Source organism: Acipenser ruthenus, chromosome 14 (genome assembly GCF_902713425.1).
Source record: "Acipenser ruthenus chromosome 14, fAciRut3.2 maternal haplotype, whole genome shotgun sequence".
In the NCBI taxonomy this organism is placed as follows: domain Eukaryota; kingdom Metazoa; phylum Chordata; class Actinopteri; order Acipenseriformes; family Acipenseridae; genus Acipenser; species Acipenser ruthenus.
Genome location: NC_081202.1, coordinates 24,720,890 through 24,725,304, shown reverse-complemented (window position 1 = coordinate 24,725,304; position 4,415 = coordinate 24,720,890).

Genomic DNA, 4,415 nt, shown 5'->3' with positions numbered 1-4,415 from the left:
TTGCTGTTGAGATGCTGTTTGTTTTGAACATTTCTCCAGACTATATGCTTATGTTGGTTTTAGGTCACACACCCCTTTTTTTCAACGTATATTAAAAGCAAAGTACAGTAAATTCTCATTACAACTAACTTGGATTAGACTAATTTCCTGATACTACTTATAATACAAATTCACTTTAAATGAATTTCCTGTTGGTGCAAATTATTTTGGATCCCCCCACCACGGAAGAAAAATCGCCCTAGTTTGAACAGCTGAGCGCAAAGGATATTGGGAAATGCATTCATTTGCATGCAGGTTAATGCCGCTGTTCTGTATTTTTGTGCTTTTGTTGGCCTACTGATCCTATGATGCATTTCGAGTTGCCATAGTGCTCATGCATCAATGCCATTTCAATGTAGCAAAAACGTGCACTATCCTTGCAGACTAAAGTGGAGGTGTTGAAAGCCGTGCATCACCGTACAAGAAAAAGAAAGATGTTGCTGCAGATTTCAACATTCCCACACTTTGTCAACCAATCTGAAAAACCAGGATACAATGATATAGGTCTGTGAACAGCGAACTGGATTTGCTTAATACCCTGATGTTGAGGACGCCTTGTTTTGTGGTCTTAAAATTCTGTCATCAAAATGCAGGTTTCAAGTGCAGTTAATTCGCAATGTATACGTTTTAAAAGTTCACTTATAACTATTTTCAATAAAATGCACAGTACTTTTACATGTATAATACTTTTCATTGTCGTGTAATTTAAAATTTTATTTCAGTATTACTGTAACTTCAATAAAAACTGACAGGATTAATTTAGCTTAGACTCCTGATAATACGAATTACTGATATGATTTTTTTTTTTTTTTCTACTGGTCCTTTATAATTTGTATTAACGAGAATTGTTAGCAAGGTTTTAACACAACAGGTGAAATGCTCCCTGGATCAGTGATTTTATGCAAATCCTTACATGCAAAAATGCACACCCTATGGTTCCAATAAAAATCAGCATTTATTTCAATCAACTGAAGACTCCTCTGGCCTTTATCCACTATACAAGTAATATGTAAGGTATTATTGCATACATAACCTTTAGATATTTATTTAACTCAAAATGAACTAGAACAAAATGAACAAGAACTCATTTTATTGCAGTCGCTGTGAATACACTTAAAAAGGAAACAGTTTCTTGCACATGCTCTGTATGCACAGATGGTGATTGCATCAGTTAAGTGTAACAGTTAACCCTTAAAGCCACTGGGTGGTGGTGGAGGCAGCAAGAATTCCTCTTGGCCTATCGCTGACGTTAGTGGAATCTCCATGGCTGGAGCATCCTTTGTGGAAGACCTGCTCGATGTTGACTGGAGGAGTTCATCGATGTGTTGACACCATACGGTGCCAGGTGCTATTTCAACTTCATACATCAGTTGTCTGAGTGCCTGGGGTTCACTTCACTTTCCCTCTGTAATCGCGGGTCCAGATTGCTTCTCCATCCTGCAACTCTTGGATTCCTGATTTGCATCTGAGCTTGCTTTGATCAATCTGGCTGTCCTTCACATGATGTTGAAGATCAGGTTTCAAGAGGTCCAGTCTACATCTTAAATTTCTCCTAAAAACAAGCTAGCTGGACTCTGATTAGTTGTTGAGTGTACTGCATTTCTGTAAGGAGCAGAAAGTTGGAAAGCTTGTACTGCAGGGCTGCTTGTTGTGCTGACATTGCTCGTAATGCTTGTTTCAGTATCTGCGTTGGTGGAATGGAGCCAGACTTGGCATACAGTAGACTGTACACTCTGGCATCCACAGCAGTCTTTAAAAAGTTGCTCAATTTGATTATCAATGTCAGGCCACCCACACATATCCTCTGCCCAGGTCCTTCATCTTCACCACTCCCAGGTGTCCTGTGTGCAACTTTTCGAGAACTTGCGTACGTAACTTAGATGGAATGATCACCTGATTTCCCCACATGAGACATCCGTGGTGCACAGTGATTAGATTTTTCCTGGAATAAAGAGAGTCAGGCTTTGTTGGTTTTGTGGAATCCACCCCTTTATCGTAGACTTAAAAACTTCAGCCAGATCCTTTGCAGTTTCTCTTCTCAGCACTGCACATGTCACAGGCAACCAACTGATCTGAGACATATTAAACACATCTGATTCCTCTTGCTGTTTAGCATGGGGCTGTTCTAAAGGAATGTGTGATAGTCCATCAGCATTGTCATGTTGTTTGGTGCCTTTGAACTGTACATCATAGCTGTGTGCACCTAAAAACAAAGCCCATCTCTGGATCCCCCTTTTGTGGGTTGAAGATTTAAGCAAGTGGTTTGTGATCAGTCAGAAGCAGGAATTTCCTGCCATAGAGATACTGTCCAAACTTCTTAACTCCCCAGACTAAACTTAATGCCTCTCTGTCAATCTGCGCAGTTTCGTTCAGTGGAAGAGAGTGATCTGGAGGCAAAAGCTATTGGTTTTTCACAGCTGTTTGGCATTACATGGGAGATTACTGCTGCAATGCCATATGATGAGGCATCACATGCAAGGCGTATTTCTAATGCTGGATTGTAGTACGTCAACACTTGTTCCGAGGTAACTGCCTGCTTTGCTTTTTGAAATACCTCTTCACAGCGCTTCGACCACTGCCACTTTCTTTCTTTTTGTAACAGCTAGTTTAGTGGGTACAGAGTAGTTGACCAATTGGGTAGAAATTTGTGGTAGTAATTTACCAGTCCAGTAAATGATATGAGCTGGGACACATTTAATGGACGTGGTGCTTTCAGAACTGCCTCTGCCTTATCTGGAGATTTGTGAAGTCCGTCAGCAATGACATGAAAAACTCACACTTACTGCGGTTCACCCTCAACCCATACTCCTCTAGTCTCTGGAGTACTTGTTTCAGGTTTCTCAGGTGGTCTTCATCATTGACTCCAGTAACAATGATGTCATCCAGGTAACATCTGCAACCAGGTATTCCTTGGAGCACTTGATCCATTGCACGTAGCCACAAAGTTGGAGCTGAAGCCACACCATAGACAAGCCAATTGTACTGCAGAAGACCCCTATGTGTATTAATAGTGAGAAACTTTTTAGATTCCTCCTCTACTTCCATCTGGAGGTATGCTTGCGCGAGGTCTAGTTTACTGAAGCATTTGCCTCCTGAATTGCCTCATTTTTGAGCTCACAGACCAAGCGATCTCTTAGGGTGTCTTGCAACACATCCCCAAACTTGCAGTATTCAGCTAATTTTTTAAGCTCTGCTATATAAGTTGCAATTGATTCTCCATCTTGTTGATTCCTTTTGTAAACGTGGAACCTTTCTGCAATGGCCAGAGGTTTGGGTGAGACATGATCACACAAAATGTTTACTAAGTCTTGAAAAGTCTTGGTAGCAGGCTTATCTAATGTTGTTAAATTGCAACACATGTTTTTCCTCTCATTAAACTTAACAGAGCTGGCACTCTTTTTTCAGCAGATATCTCGTTTACTTCAAAATACTGCTACAGCCTTTCTACATATGTTGTCCAGTCCTCTGCAGTACTGTCAAATGGCTCTATTCTGCCAATGTAACCTGCCATTGTGCTGTTACACATTTGTTTTGATCACAGCAAATGATAGTCCTCATTCACAGATAAAAGCGTAAATTTCATTTTGTACATTTTCTTTGCAAGTTTTGTTGACATTTAACCACTACAGCTTTGAATAAAAAAAAGTTTGTTTGAAAAACTGTGCATACATTATTTGTAATTCAACAAAATGTGACATTATGGGTAGGGGGTGAATACTTCTGCAAACCGCTGTATATATACTCTATCATATCTAAGCATTGTGTTTCCCTCAGTTGATTCATTTTCTGTGTTTTTGGCAGATGTTATCTTGTAAAACGTATTGGGTGAGGCCAATGTTCATTTACACTGGGGTCAACTGGTTACTGTATGTGAGATTATTAATTGCAGGGCACCTCTGTGTACTTCATTTGTTATTTTGTTCATAATGTAGAAGCATATATGTTTACCTGGTTTACTGTAAAATCTTGTTGCTGCTACTGTCAGCAGGGTGACTTTGAGAATTGGATTTTGCATATCCAAAGGCTACACTGTATAAATATTTGAAATAAACATAGTTTCCTCTACACATGCAGTATCTTGTGGTATCTCCAACAATACTGGGCATGATATTGGAAAGTTGACTTGGTTAGTGCCGAACTGAGGGGATTATTAATGAGCTATTCATGAATATGTGAAGGATCAAAGGAAGAAGTCTTCTATTCCCAATGTGTATGATGAGTGGGTTGTATTATCCTACTGACTTGTAGAAGTTACCGTTGTACACTTCCTTATTTACTGGATTGGCAGAGCATGTTGTGGCACTTTTAGTCATATGCTTCTACACTATTTGCAATAATAATGCTTGTGCTGGAATGATATATCTATCCACTCTGTA